Source organism: Scyliorhinus torazame, chromosome 15 (genome assembly GCF_047496885.1).
Source record: "Scyliorhinus torazame isolate Kashiwa2021f chromosome 15, sScyTor2.1, whole genome shotgun sequence".
Lineage (NCBI taxonomy): Eukaryota > Metazoa > Chordata > Chondrichthyes > Carcharhiniformes > Scyliorhinidae > Scyliorhinus > Scyliorhinus torazame.
This window is the reverse complement of record NC_092721.1, coordinates 191,454,438-191,473,473: the sequence shown is the minus strand read 5'-3', so window position 1 is coordinate 191,473,473 and position 19,036 is coordinate 191,454,438.

Genomic DNA, 19,036 nt, shown 5'->3' with positions numbered 1-19,036 from the left:
TGGCCTCCTTCTGCACTGCAACACAGTAGCACGATAGCGCAGTGGTTAGCACTGTTGCTTCACAGTTCCAAGGTCCCAGGTTCAATTCCGGCTTGGTTCACTGTCTGTCTGGAGTCTGCGCATTCTTCCTCTGTCTGCGTGGGTTTCCTCCGGGTGCTCCGGTTTCCTCCCATAGTCCAGAAATGTGCAGGTTAGGTGGATTGGTCATGCTAAATTACCCCTTTGTGTCCAAAAAGTTTAGGTGGGGTTACGGGGATAGGGTGGAGGTGTGGGCTGAAGTAGTCTGCTCTTTCCAAGGGCCGGTGCAAACTCGATGGGCCGAATGGCCTCATTCTGCATTGTAGATTCTGTAATCTATTCTATGAAATTTTATGAAAGTGGCTTACCGCCATCTTCTGAAGGGCAATTAGGTATGGGCAATAAAAATGCTGGCCTACCCAGCGATGCCAATGTCCTATTAAAGAACTTTGAAAAAGCCAGGTACCAGAGGCAAAGTAACAACTGTGGAATTATTTTTATTTTTTTCTAAATTTAAAGTACCCAATTCTTATTTTTCTTAATTAAAGGGGCAATTTAGCATAGCAATCCACCTACCAGGCACATCTTTGGGTTGTGGGGGTGAGACCACGCAGACATGGGGAGAATGTGCAAACTCCACGCAGACAGTGACCCGGGGCCGGGTCACTTGGCGCCGTGAGGCAACAGTGCTAACCACCATGCCGTCGCTCGACTGTGGAATTGCACACAAGCAAAAAGAGTTTTGATTCCAGTCCCTATGAAAGTTTATTTGGCTCGGTTATTTCCTTCATTTTCAGTGGCCAAAATCCTGGAGCTCCAAACTTGTCGCTGTATCTACATCACATGAACTACAGTGGTTCAAGAAACCAACACACCCCACTTTCATAGAATCCCTACAATGCAAAAGGAGGCTATTTGGCCCATCGACTCCTCATTGACCCTCTGAAAGAGCTCCCTTTCCTCATAACCCCACTCAGCCTTTTGGATGCTTAAGGGGCCCCAATGGGCCGAGCGGCCGTCCGTTTTTGGCCAGTCCCGCCGGCGTGGGTTACGTATGGTCCCACATGGCGGGACCTGGCAGGTAAGTCAGCTGGGACGGTCCTTGAGGGGGCGCGGGGAATCCGAGCTGGGGGGGGGGGGGGGGCCATGGTGCCCTGGCCCGCGATTAGGGCCCACCGATCTGCGGGCAGGCATGTGCCATGGGGGCATTCCTTCCGTCCGCGCCGGCCCCTGTAGGGCTCAGCCATGGCTGGCGCGGAGAAGAGAATCCCCCGCGCATGTGCCAAAACACGCCGGCGTACCGCGCATGCGCGACATCATGCAGTCCCTTCGGCGCCTGCTGGAGTGGCGCTAACCCCTGCGGCGTCCACCTAGCCCCCGAGGCAGGTGAGAATTACTCACCTTGGGGGCCCATTTACTCCGGAGTCGTTGGTGCCGGTCTTCCCGTCGGCGTGGGACTTAGTTCCCGGAAAGGACAATCCCGGCACCAGGTCTATACACAGACAAAGAGAAGCCCCACCTTCTTGTCTGGGTCTTTTCTGATTAGCAGGCAGTGACGAGGAGGGTACCACAGGGATCTATGCTCGGACCCCAACTGTTCACATTATATATTAATGATTTGGATGAGGGAACTAAATGTATTGGGCGGGATTCTCCTTTCCGGGGACTAAAGCCGGAGGGAAAACCGGCGCCAACCGCTCCGGCGTCAACAGTCCCCGAAAGTGCGGAATTCTCCTTGGTTCCACGCATGTGCAGACTGGCCGGCGTATTCCGGCGCATGCGCAGGGGGGGTGTCTTCTCCGCGCCGGCCATGGCGGAGCCCTACAGGGGCCGGCACGGAAGGAAGGAGTGCCCCCACGGCACAGGCCCGCCCGCAGATCGGTGGGCCTCGATCACGGGCCAGGACACCGTGGCCCCCCCCCCCCCCCGGGGTTGGATCCTCCCGCACCCCCCCGAGGACCGCCCCAGCCGATTTACCTGCCAGGTCCCGCCGCGTGGGACCATGTCCATTTCACGCCGGCGGGACTGGCCAAAAGCCGACGGCCGCTCGGCCCATCAGGGCCTGGAGAATTGCCGGGGGGGCCACTGCCAACTGCCCCCGACCGGCATGGCGTAAACCCCGCCCCTGCCCGAAAAATGGCTCCAGAGAATACGGCAGCTGGCGTCGGGGCGGCGCGGCAGGATTCGCGCCGCCCCCGGGGATTCTCCGACCCGGCGGGGGGTCGTAGAATCCCGCTGATTATCTCCAAATTTGCACATGATACAATGTTGGGTGGGTGGGTGTGCTGTGAGGAGGATGCACAAAGGTTTCAGTGTGATTTGGATAGGCTGAGTGAGTGAGCACATGCATGGCAGCAGTAGTATAATGTGGATAAATGTGAGGTAATCCGCTTCGGTAGCAAAAATAGGAAGGCAGATTATTATTTGAATGGGTGTAAATTGAGACAGGTGGATATTCAGAGAGACCTTGGTGTCCTCGTGCATCAGTCGCTGAAAGTAAGCGCGCAGGTACAGCAGGCAGTAAAGACCCATACCAGCCTCCCTGAACAGGCGCCGGAATGTGGCGACTAGGGGCTTTTCACAGTAACTTCATTTGAAGCCTACTTGTGACAATAAGCGATTTTCATTTCATTTAATTTCAGAAGGCAAATGGTATGATGGCCTTCAGAGCAAGAGGATTTGAGTATAGGAATAGAAATTATTTAATGCAATTGTATAGGGCGTTGGTGAGGCCACACCTGGAGGATTGTGTACAGTTTTGGTGTCCTTATCTGAGGAAGGATGTTCTTGCTATGGAGGGAGTGCAGCGAAGGTTTACCAGACTGATTCCTGGGAAGATTGGACTGTCATATGAGGAGTGACTAAGTTTGTTCGTACTATATTCATTGGAGTTTAGAAGAGGGAAAGGGGATTCATAGAATTTACAAAATCCTAGCAGGATAAGACAGTGTAGATTCAGAAAGAATGTTCCCCATGATGGGGGAGTCCAGAACTCGGGGTCATAGTTCGAGGATAAGGGGTAAACCTTTTAGGACTGAGGTGAGGAGAAGTTTTTTCTCCCAGTTTCTTCAATGTTCTAATAGTAGTGGACTCACAACATTGAGGGCATTTAAATGGTCATTGGATAAACATATGGATGATAATGGAACAGTGTAGATGGGCTTTAGATTTGTTTCACAGGTCGGCGCAACATCGAGGGCCGAAGGGCATGTACTGCGCTGTAATGTTCGAAAGAGAGTGGTGAATCTGTGCAATTCACTACCACAGAAAGTAGTTGAGACCAAAACATTGAGTAATTTCAAGAAGGAGTTCAATATAGCCCTTGGGGCCAAATGGATGAAGGAATATGGGGGAAGACGGAATCAGGGTATTGAACTTGATGATCAGCCATGATCATAATGAATGGCGGAGCAGGCTCGATGGGCTGAATGGCCTCCTCCTGCTTCTATTTTTTATGTTTCTAGGTCTACGTTTCTATGTTCAGCAATGCTGCCCGACAGGGTTTCCTTCAGGTGATCCAAGAATAGCGAGATGTGCTCTTCCCCAGGGATGGCAATAGGAAACCCTCTCACGTGACCAAGGAGAATTGGATGGGGATCGCAGAGGAGGTGAGTGGCTGTAGACCCATCCTTGAATTCGGGTGCAAAAGGCTGCAGGTCATCTTCACAGGTTGAGAAGGCCAAAGCCAATAACACTAACAGATGACTCTACCTCTGATGGAGGTGAAGCATACTCCATCATCTGCTTCTCTCTCTTCCTCCACCAGCTCCGTGGCTCTCACTTTCTGAGGGTTTGTGTGTCGAATTGGGGGGGGGAACATGCTGGTGGTTACTTCACAGACACATCCCAGCAAATGTGGGAGGCTGTGTCATTTGAACCAAGGCCCATGGTGAACTCGAGGCTGATGATGGGCCTCTTATCTTGGCCAAGGCCCATGGTGAACCCCAGGCCGATGATGGGCCTCTTACCTTGGCCAAGGCCCATGGTGAACGCCAGGCTAATGATGGACCTCTTACCTTGGCCAAGGCCCATGGTGAACCCCAGGCCGATGATGGGCCTCTTACCTTGGCCAAGGCCCATGGTGAACGCCAGGCTGATGATGGGCCTCTTACCTCAGCCACGATAAGCCTGCTGGAGATATGGAGACAGACAAGGGAAATTATGCTGAAGCTGCTCAAGACTGAGTACCATCTTGCAGAGAGGGTGGAGGAATCCATCCAAGCCATTGGAGGGAGGTGAAATGGGCACAGAGAGGGAGGAAGGAAATACCAGCCAGTCGCCCTGGGGTGGATCCTCTCAGGGCATCCCCAGGGTGATCAGCCTCTCCTCATCCTCTCCACAAGCGATCCCAGAGCCTCCAATAGGCCAGGCTGAGGAGGATGTCCCTAAATAGAACATAGAACATTACAGCGCAGTACAGGCCCTTCGGCCCTCGATGTTGCACCAACCTTTGAAACCACTCTAAAGCCCATCTACACTATTCCCTTATCATCCATATGTTTATCCAATGACCATTTAAATGCCCTTAGTGTTGGCGAGTCCACTACTGTTGCAGGCAGGGCATTCCACGCCCTTACTACTCTCTGAGTAAAGAACCTACCTCCGACATCTGTCCTATATCTATCACCCCTCAATTTAAAGCTATGTCCCCTCGTGCTCGACATCACCATCCGAGGAAAAAGGCTCTCACTGTCCACCCTATCTAATCCTCTGATCATCTTATAGGCCTCAATTAAGTCACCTCTTAACCTTCTTCTTTCTAAGGAAAATAACCTCAAGTCCCTCAGCCTTTCCTCATAAGATCTTCCCTCCATACCAGGCAACATCCTGGTAAATCTCCTCTGCACCCTTTCCAATGCTTCCACATCCTTCCTATAATGCGGCGACCAGAACTGCACGCAATACTCCAAATGCGGCCGCACCAGAGTTTTGCACAGCTGCAACATGACCTCATGGCTCCGAAACTCAATCCCTCTACCAATAAAAACTAACACACCGTACGCCTTCTTCACAACCCTCTCAACCTGGTTGGCAACTTTCAGGGATCTATGTACATGGACACTAAGATCTCTCTGCTCATCCACACTACCAAGAATCTTATCATTTGCCCAGTACTCAGTCTTCCTGTTATTCCTTCCACAATGAATGACCTCACATTTTTTTGCATTAAACTCCATTTGCCACCTCTCAGCCCAGCTCTGCAGCTTATCTATGTCCCTCTGTAACGTGTTACATCCTTCCGCACTGTCCACAACTCCACCGACTTTAGTGTCATCGGCAAATTTACTCACCCATCCTTCTACGCCATCCTCCAGGTCATTTATAAAAATGATAAACAGCAGTGGCCCCAAAACAGATCCCTGTGGTACACCACTAGTAACTGGACTCCAGGCTGGGTGTATAGTCCCGATCTCCTTACTTAAAGAGCAACAACTTGCATTGGAAGCAGGAAAGCGGAATTAAGGCCACAATCAAATCAGCTACGATCTTATTGAATGGGAAAACAGGTTGGAGGGGCTGAATGGCCTACTCCTGCTACTATTTATTTTGTTCTTATGTTCTTATGCGTCAGTACAATGTGACAATATATGTGGAGAGGGTGCAACAGGTGTCCGACAGCTTTAAGCATCATGGAATTTTTTGTTTCAATCCCAGAACATTCTTTCCTCTTATTATAACTGAAAAAAAAATTACTATTAATGAGGTTAAATATTTGCACAGCTGGTAAGACTTTCCCTGTATAGTCTTGAATTTCCAAACATTATTTATAAGTGTTGTATTAATATTTGCAGGTCACACATGAGTTGACTTCACCGTTCTGGTTAACCCCCTTCCTTCCCGCCCATCGCCCCCCCATTATTTCAAACTTATATTCATCCACTTGCGATGGCAATCTCTGCTTTTGTTGTTTCGAGCAGCAATCCAACTATTGGGCTGACAAGTGACAAGTAACATTTGTGCCACACAAGTGCCATACAATGAGCACCTGCAACAAGAGAGAATCTAACCATTGCCCCTTGGCATTCAATGGCATTACCATCACTAAATCCCCCACTATCAACATCCTGGGGGTTACCATATAAGTCTTTCCATATAAGTACAGTGGCTACAAGAGCAGTTCAGAGGCTAAGAATCCTGCGGTGAGAAGCTCACCTCCTGACTTCCCAAAGCCTGTCCTCCATCAACAAGGCACAAGTCAGGAGTGGAATGGAATACTCTCCACTTGCCTGGATGAGTGCAACTCCAGTGATACTCAATGCTTGACACCATCCAGGCAAAGCAACCAGATTGATTGACACCCTATCCACAAACATTCAAACCCTCCACCACCGACCAACAGTCCCAGCCGTGTTTACCATCTACAAGATGCACTGCAGGAACTCACCAAGGTTCCTTAGACAGCACCTTCCAAACCCACAACCTCTACCATCTAGAAGGACAAGCGCAGCAGACACACGGCAACTCCAGCATCTGCAAGTGCTCCTCCAAACCACTCACTGTCCTGATTTCGAAATATATCGCCGTTCCTTCACTGTCACTGGATCAAAATCCTGGAATATCCTCCTTAACAGCACTGTGCGTGTGCCTACACCACATGGACTTCAGCGGTTCAAGAAGGCAGCTCACCACCACCTTCTCAAGGGAAATTAGGGGTGGGCAATAAATGCTGACCTCGCCAGCGATGTTCACAACCTATCAATGATGTCACGACCCCTTGGTCTAGTATGTGGTCAAGTCCAGCCCCACTTGACCTGTTGCAATACAAATGAAATCAGGGGCGACATTCTCCGACCCCCCCCGCCGGGTCGGAGAATCGGCGGGGGCTGGCGTGAATCCCGCCCCCGCCGGTTGCCGAAGTCTCCGGCACCGGATATTCGGCTGGGGCGGGAATCGCGCCGCGCCGGTTGGCGGGCCCCCCCCGCTCGATTCTCCGGCCCGGATGGGCCGAAGTCCTGCCGATAAATTGCCTGTCACCTAACTTACCGGCGGGACAAGGCGACGTGGGGGGGCTCCGGGGTCCTGGGGGGGCGCGGGGCGATCTGGCCCCGGGAGGTGCCCCCACGGTGGCCTGGCCCGCGACCGGGGCCCACCGATCCGCGGGCGGGGCTGTGCCGTGGGGGCACTCTTTCCCGTCCGCCTCCGCCACGGTCTCCACCATGGCGGAGGTGGAAGAGACTCCCTCCACTGCGCATGCGTGGGAAACTGTCAGCGGCCGCTGACGCTCCCGCGCATGCGCCGCCCGGAGATGTCATTTCCGCGCCAGCTGGCGGGGCAACAAAGGCCGTTTCCGCCAGCTGGCGGGGCAGAAATTCCTCCGGCGTCGGCCTAGCCCCTCAATGTTGAGGCTCGGTCCCCAAAGATGCGGAGCATTCCGCACCTTGGGAGCGGCGCGATGCCCGTCTGATTGGCGCAGTTTTGGGCGCCAGTCGGCGGACATCACGCCGTTTCCGGAGAATTTCGCCCCAGATGTTATTTTAAAATACCTGAGGACCTTGGCTGAGCCCAATAAACTGTAGTCACCACATTTGTAATTTAACACACAAATAATCTTTTATTATTTAACTGTAATATAATTGAACTGACAAAAATGTAAATGAATATCTCATACCCCTTACCCAACCCTCCCTTTCCAACTCACCCCATGCTACACACAATTGCACACACAGATAACATAGAGGGAAAGGGTGGTGGAGATTGAAAAAAGATGATAAAGTAAAAAGAATAAAACATTTCTGATGCACTCTGATGGTTTTCAGTTAAAGTCTTTCAGCGGTTCAAGCTTTCGCTTTGATTCTTCATCCTTCTAAGCTTGAGAGGAATTCCTCCGGCAAGACTGTCGACATCTTTGTAGATTCAAGATCATTTCAACTATATTGTAAAGGTGTGCCAGGTACTCACTAGTTTTAGAACAAGAAAGCAGTCCTTTGCTTCAGCAGGCGAGAGAGACCCTTCTTCATTCAAGGCCTAATCACTTCTGCCCAGCTCTCTCAGAAGCATCCTGCAGGAACCAATGGATGACAGTCGTCAGCCAGAACACTGTCCCTGGGCAACCCACAGGTTTCCAGCCAGGCATCGAACCGACTTCCTCCAAAGCTGGTCCTTAAGATTCACCCGGTGCCGCCGAGTCTGTTTTCCCATCTCCAATAAACAAATCCTGGAACACACTGTCCTGACGAGCAGGTTGCCTCAGCTTGAGTCCACTTAAATGTACATTCTAATTATGAATCCATGGACCAAAAATAATAAAACAAACCAAAAGAATTGGGAACAAAGGGAAATCAAAAGGAAAGACTCTAAATAGGAATATAATAAAAAGTTCAGACCAGACCTAATCAAGCTTCACATGATGAGAGATCTGGACAGTGCACCTAAGAAACCCTATTCCCTTGGCTGATGGGTTCATAACCAGGGGAAATAGATTGAGGGTAAGAGATAGGAGATTTGGAGTCAATTTGAGGGTAATTTATTTCATCCAGAGGGTGGTGGGGATCTCCCACTGCCTGAAAAGGTGGTGGAAGCAGAATCCTTGGTAATATTTTAAAAATACTTGGGTATGCAAAGCAAAGTTACGGACTAAGGGCTGGCAAGTTGGATTAGGCTGGATGGCTACCTGTTAGTTAGTATGGAAATGATGAGCTGAATGGTCTCCTTCTAAGCTGTGAATTTCTAAGACTTTCTGAGAGCAGGCAGTGGAGTTGTAGTATTGTCGCTATGCTCTGGGGACCTGGGTTCGAATCCCGCCAGGGCAGATGGTGAAATCCGAATTCAATAAAAATCTGGAATTAAAAGTCTAAAGATGACCATGAAACCATTGTTGATTGTGGTAAAAACCCATTTGGCTCACTAATGTCCTTCGGGAAGGAAATCTGCCGTCCTTACCTGGTCTGGCCTACATGTGACTCCAGATCCACAGCAATGTGGTTAACTCTTAAATGCCCTCAGGGATGGGCAATAAATGCTGGACCAGCCAGCGACACCCACATCCTGTCAACAAATAAAATAAAGATCAGCTGAACTAAAGTGCTTCAACGTTGGAAAAGTAAAATTCTCAGTGAATGAAGGGCTAGTTAGAAACATGCTTCCCTTCCAATTCTTTTGTTGACTCAATGAGGTCGAGTGCCAGCAGCAGCTCATCCGTTTACCTCATCAAAGTGGTCTTTCTTCATGCTTGAATCTAGGTCCTGACCATTGTCAGAGGCCAATCACAGAAGAGCCCAATATTATCCTGCGCATGCACTTCTCAGTCAGCTGCAAATAGGAGAACGTGGGCTGCATTCTCCAATCGCCGACGCCGAAATTGCGTTCGCCGATCGGGCAGAGTGTCCATGTTTACGCCGGAATCGGGGGCGATGCCGTTTTTTGCGATGCTCCGCGCCCTCAGAAACGGCGTACTCCCGCACGCCGTATGGACAGCCTCAGGGCGTCAGCTGAGGGCCTTCCCCAGCGCTCCGACCGGATGGACCGAGTACCCGACGGTGTCCGTCGGGTGTGCTCACACCGTTCGGGGACATCGCGTGGCGGCTGCGGACTGAGTCCAGTGCCGCCACAGTTGGAGGGGGAGCCGTTCCGCTTTCGTGGGGGGGGGGGGGCTTCGACAGGGCCAGGGGGGACTGGTGGGGGGTGGTCCGGGGGTGGCGAGGCTGGTTACAGGGGGGCACTGTTTGGCAGGCCAGATCCGCGCACGGCCGGCGCCATGTTGCACGGCGCTGCCGCTGCTGTGCTCATGCGCAGCCACGGACCTGGCCATTCTGCGGCATTATATGTAGATAAAACCAGGGGCAGCATGGTAGCACAAGTGGATAACACTGTGGCTTCACAGCACCAGGGTCCCAAGTTCGAATCTCCGCTGGGTCACTGTCTGTGCTGAGTCTGCACGTTCTCCCCGCGTCTGCGTGGGTTTCCTCCGAGTGCTCCGGTTTCCACCCACAGTCCAAAGACGTGCAGGTTAGATGGATTGGCCATGATAAATTGCCCTTAGTAACCAAAAAGGTTAGATGGGGTTATTGTGTTCTGGGGATAGGGTGGAAGTGAGGGATTAATTGGTGCGGTGCGGACTCGATGGGTCGAATGGCCTCTTTCTGCACTGTGTGTTTTGTGTTCTGTGTATGCGGCTGCTAGCCCCCCACTGGGTGGAGGATCGGTGCGGGGGTGTTACCGACTTTCTGGTCGTAAGACCAGACGGATCCTGCGGACATAGCCACAGGATCGGAGGATCCAGACCCATGTTTCGGATGAAGGCACCGAGTACAATTCTCCCTAACGGGACAGTGGTTGAAAGCAGCTACCTCCGTACACATCTTGGGGCTATCCAGGTTTCTATTTGGGGCATTTCTCCACCCCGAGCTATGGGAATCTATAATGGTGCCATTTTTTATAGACTTCCTGAAAATACTGTCAGTTGTAACGCTATAAACTAAGGTTAGTGAGCCTCAAAGGAATCGACTTCAAAAGGAGTAACAGCTCATAAGTACTCTTCTATGGAATCAAAGCATAACACGGAATGAAAGAAGGTCATCCGTGTCTGCGCCAAATGTTATTTAAAAATAAATTACACTCGTTCGTGTTTCGGTTGTTATCCCTCAACCGACCTAAGAATTTACATACACTTATTGTCAATTAATTATATATTAAAGATTATTAAAGCCATTCCATTGATGTGTTCGCTGCCTTTCACCACACTTTGTAAGTACTATCAATTTAAGCTCGAAGCAATCGGACTGGTCTGTGGATAGAACAACATTCCCTCAATTTATGATTCAATAGCTAAACAAAAAAGAGAGAAAATCTTTTGAGTGGTTTGAAGGTGATACATTCCCTCCTTGAGCTCAAGAGTTCTATCCCTCAGGCACATTAAATGGCAATGATTTACTGGGCCTTCTCCCCTCTCGAGAAACTTGAGCATCACCGGATTAAGCAGTGATCTGCAATCTTCCATGAGGGAATTTCTGCCCCTGGCATCCCAGCCTCAGCCTATGTTTTCAGCATTTCTGAAGTGCCCTCCATCAGGAGACTACTTTTTTGGCATCTCTGACAAGAAGGATAATCTTCCTGCCCTCTTCCTCACTAATCCTAACTGTGTGCTCCAAGCCACATGTACGATTTCTGGGGTTTACGTTTTCTTCTGAACTCAAAGATGCGAGGCGACATGAAGAAAGGATTACGTGAATTCAAAAGCATCTGTCACGGTACAACGGAATGCAGAAACATCCACAATGTGATTTAGCAAGGCCAATCCACCTAACCTGCACATCTCTGGACTGTGGGAGGAAAGCGGAGCACCCGGAGGAAACCCACGCACACACGGGGAGAACGTGCAGCCTCCGCACAGACAGCCACCCGAGACTGGAATTGAACCCGGATCCCTGGCGCTGTGAGGCAGCAGTGCTCACCCGCCACCCACATTCTGGATTCATCTGCAAGTGGGAACAGTCTCTTCACCTCCACCCCATCAAACCCCATTTTCAATATCTCTTGTGTGTCTCCTCTTAGTCTTGTCTTTTCCAGAGAACATTTTTAATCTCTAATTGATGCTTGAAAGTGCCGCCCAGCTTGTTCCGATTCCAAGCCGCATCACTTGGCGACAATAAAAATACAAGGCACAGCTGTAACCGTAATCAGTCAAAGCAACAAATTAGCCACGAAGCCAAATAAACCCATGAAAGGTTCATTCATTAATAATTTCTGTGTATTAGCTGTTTGATCCATGGCACAGAGAAGGACAAAGTTTCCAAAGTTAAACAGCTACCTTGGGAACACTTCACATTGTGTCGGTGGCATTTGGATTGAAGGCTGTCACCTGGAAATAATGAGGCCGATATCTGCGCGCCAACTGGAATGGTTCAAGAAGATGTAGAAGGTCTATTATCGCTGATGGGAGGGGAGGGTGGTGGAACAGTATGGGCTGGATAGAGGGTCAGCATGGGGAGAGATTGACAAAGAGGCCATGGACTGAAAGACAAAAGGGAATGGAGGTGGTCAAGGCTAAGAAGGGTGCTGATAGTGGCACATTAAGAGATCAGAATGTGTTAAAGAACCAAAGATAAGCAGTGTGTCAAAGGATGACCGGGAACAGGGGACAACTGGTCCTAGTGGGTAGGGTGGGGGGGGAGGGGTACGATGGTAAGAGGAAAACAAACGGAAAGCTGCATGAGAAGGGTATGGAAAATGAATCAATGGAAAAAATGAAAATTAAATAATGGAACATTGCAGCAGGTCGAGGCTGGATATGTGGGCATGGTTGGACGGCGTGTTAAAATGGTAAGAAACAGGAAGGTCTGGGCTCTGCAAAATGGTCACCCAGTCTACGATTAATCTTTCCAATGTAGAATAGACCACATGAGAAGCAGCGAATGCAATAGACCAGTTTTTATGCCGGGTTGTGCAGAAAGTCGAGCACCCCGCCCCCATATCCAGGCACTATATTTAAAAGGAACCCAGACAGCTACAGCTTTATCTGACTGTGAACTACGCTACAGGAAAATGGCTTTGAGACCCCCAGGCCACATCGCACCAAAATTCAGCAATGATTCCCCAGAGATACGACTGAACGCAGTGGAGGACAGGAGGGACATCATCTACTCCGAGGATGGAAGGTGGAGCCCCACCCGATTCACCGACCCACAGGAGGCAGTCGCCAGGGTGATGAGTGTGAACAGTGCACACCTGAGGAGAGTCCACCAGTGCAGGAAAAAGATGAATGACCTCGTCCACGCCCCCAGAGTAAGTGAATCCTCGACTGCTCAAACGCACTTTACTGAGTGGCAATTGGGACATGGGCCTCACCAGTCTGCTAAAGGCACCTAGCGGACGGGCTGCGGTTCATCTTTCACATGGTACACTGTAACCAGTGCTATCAACTAGCAGAGTGTGTCTGTCACCTGCATCCCAAGTGCTCTCAGGCCATTTCTCTCCTGGTGCAGGGCAAGTTGGTGCACAAGTGCAAAAGAGAGAGGACTGGAGGGGGTATGGCTCAACTCCAGCAGGATAGTGCTGCCAAGCTGGCAGGGGAGGATCGGGACCGGGAATATGGAGATACGAAGTTGGGCTCCATCCAGTAAGGAACGATGCTAATGTCTCTACCTCGAAACCTAAGCCATGATGTGGAGATGCCGGCGTTGGACTGTGGTGAGCACAGTAAGAAGTCTTACAACACCAGGTTAAAGTTCAACAGGTTTGTTTCAAATCGCTAGCTTTCGGAGCACTGCTCCTTCCTCAGGTGAACATCCCCCCCCCCTCCCCCCGCCCCCCCCCCCCCCCCCCCCCCCCCACTGAACAACATGCCCGGTAGGTAGGAACATAAGTTGTGAAGAAGACATACAGTGTTTGCAGATGGACATAGATAGGTTGATGGAATGGGCAAAAATCTGGCAGATGCTGAGTACAATGTGGGAAATTGTGAAGTTGTCCACTGTGGCAGGAATAATTAAAAAAACAGAGTATTACTTGAACAGAGAATGACTGCAGAATGCTGAGGTGCAGAGGGATTTAAATGTTCTTGTGGATAAGTCACAGAAAGTTAGTATGAAGACACAGCATTTATTACGAGTTTATTTTGGCTTTTATTACGAGTGGAATTGAATATAAAAGTAAGGATGTTGTGCTTCAGTTATACAGGGCATTGGAGAGACCACATCTTGAATACTGTGTGTAGTTTTGGTCTCCTTATTTAAGGAAGGATGTCGATGAGTTGGAGGCGGTTCAGAGGAAGTTCAATAGATTGATAGCTGGAATGAGTAGATTGTCTTATGATGACAGGTTGGGCAGGCTGGGCTTGTTTCCACTGGAGTTAAGAAGAGTGACTTGATTGAAGTAGATAAGATCCTGAACGGTCTTGACAAGGTGGACGTGGAAAGGATGTTCCCTCTTGTGGGTGAGTCCAGAACCAGGGGGCAGTTTTACAATTAGGGATTGCCCTTTTAGGACAGAGATGAGGAGTATTGTTCCTCTCAGAGGATTGCAACTTTGAAACTCAGGAGGCGGGGGAAGCAGAGACCTGAATATTTTTGAGGTGGATGTAAGTAGGTTCTTGTTGGGCAAAGGAATTAAAGGTTATCAGGGTAGATGGGAATGTAGAACTTGACACAAGCAGATCAACCGTGATCTACTGAATGGCGGAGCAGGCTCGAGGGGCTAAATGGCCTCCATCTGTTCCTATTTTGTATGTGCGGTAGTCTGTGTAGAGGTATAACGGTACCTGGTAATGCTGGAACACCATTGGTAGATATTGTATGTTTCCTATTGGTCAAGCTGTATGGTAGCTCCGCCCAGCAAGGCGGGGTATAGGAGCCCGTGCCGCCCCAGCGGCCTTCTTTCTGTACCTGAGCTGCCGGGAGAAACATCTAGCTTATTAAAGCCTTCAGTTGGACTACAACCTCGCTTTAGTGGTCATTGATCGTGCATCAATTTAATAAGCTAGATTTAAAAGGATGGAGCTCCGAATCAAGCCGGAGTGTCTGCAACTCAGCCCCCACGCGGCGAACTCAGCGGCAACTTCAAGCACTGGCTGGCGTGTTTTAACGGATATCTCGGAACGGCCGAAAACACACCCACGGGAGAACAGAAATTGCAAGTCCTGCACTCGAGGGTGAGCCCGGAAATTTACACCCTCATCGAGGACGCGGACGACTTCGATGCAGCAATGGAGCTGCTAAAAGGACATGATATTCGCCCGGTAAACCAGGTCTACGCCCGACATCGGCTAGCAACGAGGCGACAAATCCCTGGGGAATCGCTGGAAGAATTCTACCGTGTGCTCCTGGTGTTGGGGAGAAACTGCAGCTGCCCACAAGTTTCGACGAGCGACCACACAGAACTCTTGATCCGGGACGCTTTCGTGGCAGGTATGCCATCCTCCCAAATCCGCCAGCGATTGCTGGAAAAAGACACCCTAGGCCTCAAGGAGGCACGGACCCTTGCAGGCTCTCTGGATGTGGCCTCCCGAAACGTCCGGGCTTACATTCCCGACCGCGCGGCAGCTGCCTGGGCAGCGTGGAACACCTCCGCAGCCGACCCCGAGACATCCCCCATCCCCCCACAAGCTTGTGCTGCAAGGCAGTCTGGCAACCCCGGGGGGCCCCGCTGCTACTTTTGCGGGCAGGCCAAGCACCCCCGGCAGCGCTGTCCGGCCCGCACATCCACCTGCAAGGGATGCGGTAAAAAGGGCCACTTTGTGGTGGTATGCCAGGCCCTTGCAGTCGCCGCGGTCTCCGGTGGCAAATGCGGACCGCCACCAGAAACCTCTCCACGGTCCCCGTGCGGCCAGATGGGCGCTGCCATTTTGTGCACCTCCAGCCATATGCGACCAATGGGAGCCGCCATCTTGGATGGACTCCCAGGACCCCAGCTCAGCTGACCACACACCGCCCGAAGAGAACACTCAACTGCTGCGATTAGCCTCGGTGACCCTGGACCAGTCCCAGCCTCGAACACTCCCAACTGCTGCAACAACAGTACTAGTCAACGGGCACGAGACGTCCTGCTTAATCGACTCAGGGAGCACAGAGCGCTTCATACACCCCGACACGGTAAGGCGCTGTTCTCTCCTCGTCCACCCTATTAATCAAAAAATCTCCCTGGTCTCCGGTTCCCACGCCGTAGAGATAAAGGGGTTTTGTGTAGCAAACCTCACGGTCCAGGGAAGGGAGTTAAAAAATTCCCGGCTCTACGTCCTTCCCCACCTCTGCACGGCCACACTCCTATGTTTAGACTTCCAGTGTAATCTCCAAAGTCTAACTTTCAAATTCGGTGGCCCTATACCCCCCCTCACTGTCTGCAGCCTCTCAAGGGTCTCAAGTTCGATCCGCCTTCCCTGTTTGTGAACCTCACCCCGGATTGCAAACCCGTTGCCACCAGGAGCAGACGGTGCCCAGGATCGGATCTTTAGTAGGTCAGAGGTCCAAAGGCTACTGAGGGAAGGAGTTATTGAAGCTAGAAACAGTCCCTGGAGAGCTCAAGTAGTGGTGGTAAAGGCCGGGGAGAAGCATAGGATGGTCATCGACTACAGTCAGACCATCAACAGGTTTACGCAGCTGGACGCGTACCCTCTCCCCCGCCTATCCAACCTGGTAAACAGGATCGTGCATTATAAGGTCTTCTCCACGGTGGATCTCAAGTCTGCCTACCACCAGCTCCCTATCCGCACTAGTGACCGCAAATACACGGCCTTTGAGGCAGATGGGCGGCTCTACCACTTCTTAAGGGTTCCCTTCGGTGTCACTAACGGCGTCTCGGTCTTCCAGCGCGAGATGGACCGAATTGTTGACTGGTACAGTTTACGGGCAACATTCCCGTGTCTCGATAATGTCACCATCTGCGGCCACGACCAGCAGGACCACGACACCAACCTCCGAAAATTCCTCCAGACCGCAAAGATCCTTAACCTTACGCATAACAAGGATAAATGTGTGTTTAGCACCGACCGCCTAGCCATCCTCGGCGACGTAGTGCAAAATAGAGTTCTAGGCCCCGACCCTGAACGCATGCGCCCCTTTATGGAGTTCTCACTGCTCCAAGGCCCTGAAGCGCTGTCTAGGGTTTTTCTCTTACTATGCCCAGTGGGTCCCCAACTAGGCAGACAAGGCCCATCCCCTGATCCAATCCACAGTTTTTCTCCTGATGATAGAGGCCCGCCAGGCCTTCAGCCGCATCAAAGCAGACATTGCAAAGGCCACGATGCACGCAATCGACGAGTCCCTCCCCTTCCAGTCGTGAGCGACGCGTCTGACGTAGCTCTGGCGGCCACCCTCAACCAAGCGGGCAGGCCCGTGGCCTTCTTCACACGTACCCTCCATGCTTCCGAAATCCGCCACTCCTCAGTCGAAAAGGAGGCCCAGGCCATAGTAGAAGCTGTGCGACATTGGAGGCATTACCTGGCCGGCAGGAGATTCACCCTCCTCACTGACCAACAATCGGTTGCTTTCATGTTCGATAATGCACAGCGGGGCAAGATAAAAAACGATAAAATCTTGCGGTGGAGGATCGAACTCTCCATCTACAACTACGAGATCTTGTATCGTCTTGGGAAGCTAAACAAGCCTCCTGATGCCCTGTCCTGCGGCACATGTGCCAACGCACAATTGGACCAACTCCGAGTCCTCCACGAGGACCTCTGACACCCAGGGGTCACTCGGTTTTTCCACTTTATCAAGACCCGCAACCTGCCCTACTCCATCGAGGAGGTCAGGACCGCCACCAGGGACTGCCAAATCTGCGCTGAGTGCAAACCGCACTCCTACCGGCCAGAGAAAGCGCACCTGATAAAGGCTTCCCGTCCCTTTGAACGCCTCAGCATGGACTTCAAAGGCCCCCTCCCCTCCACCGACCGCAACACGTACTTCCTGAACGTGATTGACGAGTACTCCCGGTTCCCATTCGCCATCCCCTGCCCCGACATGACCGCCTCCACCGTCATCAAGGCCCTCCATAGCATCTTTGCACTGTTCGGGTTCCCCGCTTACATACATAGTGATCGGGGTCCTCCTTTATGAGCGACACACTGCGTCAATTCCTGCTCAGCAAGTGCATTGCCTCGAGCAGGACGACCAGTTACAACCCCCGGGGTAACGGACAGGTAGAGAGGGAGAACGGAACGATCTGGAAGACCGTCCTACTGGCCCTCCGGTCCAGGAATCTCCCAGTCTCCCGCTGGCAGGAAGTCCTCCCGGCTGCCCTCCACTCCATCCTGTCACTGCTTTGTACCACCACCAACCAGACACCTCACGAACGTCTCCTTGTCTTCCCCAGGAAGTCCTCCTCTGGGACCTCGCTCCCGACCTGGCTGGCAGCTCCCGGACCCATCCTGCTCCGAAAACACGTGCGGGCGCACAAGTCGGACCCGTTGGTCGAGAGGGTCCACCTTCTCCACGCTAACCCCCAGTACGCCTACGTGGCGTACCCCGACGGCCGCCAAGATACGGTCTTCCTACGAAACCTGGCACCCGCCGGATCCCCACGCACACCCCAGCCACCAGTCCCTCCCTCCCTCCCACCGGTGCACGTTACAGGAGGATCGGTCCTTCCGCCAGCCCCGTCTAGGCCCCCCCACCCACCGACGCAACCCGTAGACGCTCCCTTCCCAGGTCAACCGTTTTCCCCACCAGCGCCGTCTAGGGGTGTTGAAGCTGCCACTGAGATCGAGGCCACACTCCCGGAGTCACAGACGCCCGAGCCTCCACCGGCGTCACCACCAAAGCTTCGACGATCACAGAGGACAACCAGGGCACCCGATCGACTGATTGCTTCATGTTAAAACATATAGTTAATTGTGAATCTGTAAATAGTTACAAAACGTTGTACGGAGGTATTACGGTACCTCCATAACTATAATTTCTACCACGTTACCATGTTGCAATATCAAGCCACCACCCCCACCGGACTCTTTTTTAACAGGGGGTGAACGTGGTAGTCTGTGTAGAGGTATTGCGGTACCTGGTAATGCTGGAAGACCATTGGTAGATATTGTATGTTTCCTATTGATCAAGCTGTATGTTAGCTCCGCCCTGCAAGGAGGGGTATAAGAGCCAGTGCCGCCCCAGCAGCCTTCTTTCTGTACCTGAGCTGCTGGGGGAAACAAGTAGCTTATTAAAGCCTTCAGTTGGACTACAACCTCACTTTAGTGGTCATTGATCGTGCATCAGTATGTTCATATATTTCTGAGCACTCCACTACAGCTTGTTATGGGCCAGGGTTTAGAGAACCCCAAAGTGTATCATGGAGTTCACCTGACCCACAACGTTTACTAGATTGTGGTATGGGGAGCACACGGCCCTCTCTACAGGTGTGGTACAGCAGTAATCGAAAAGTATTTTGTTAAGCAAAACAATGTTTATTCTATGAACTCAAGTTAACCTTTTTAAAACATACAGTGAACATCTTAGTAACCATCAATTCAAATACACCCCCAAAGAATACAACACTAAGTAATCCTTACTTTCCTTTTAACATCCATAAGACATAAAAAAAAGAAGCACATCAGGTTTAAATTCACTACTGAGAACAGTTATCACTCTGAATTCACCAA